The sequence below is a fragment of the Pterocles gutturalis genome, unplaced genomic scaffold (genome assembly GCF_000699245.1).
Source record: "Pterocles gutturalis isolate BGI_N339 unplaced genomic scaffold, ASM69924v1 scaffold4492, whole genome shotgun sequence".
In the NCBI taxonomy this organism is placed as follows: domain Eukaryota; kingdom Metazoa; phylum Chordata; class Aves; order Pterocliformes; family Pteroclidae; genus Pterocles; species Pterocles gutturalis.
Window position 1 is genome coordinate 28,846 of NW_010112484.1, and position 298 is coordinate 29,143.

Consider the following 298-nt stretch of genomic DNA (forward strand, 5'->3'; position numbering starts at 1 on the left):
GGCCCCCGGGGGTTTCTTTGCCCTTGGCCATGCCACTACCCCAGCGGTGTGGCAGCCAGTGGGTCGATGACCTTGGATGTGCAACCACCCCGGGGGTGCGGCACCAAGGCGGTTCGATGACCCTGGCGGTGCGACCCAGCAGGTGGATGACCCCGGCGGTGCAACAACCCCGGCACACACAACTTGGGAACACCTACCCCCCCCGCCCCAGTTTCATTTGATAACTATTTACAGCCAAAAAACCAAAGCAAAATAATGAGAAAAAGAACTGCAGCTTAGAAAGGCACCTCTCCCCCAC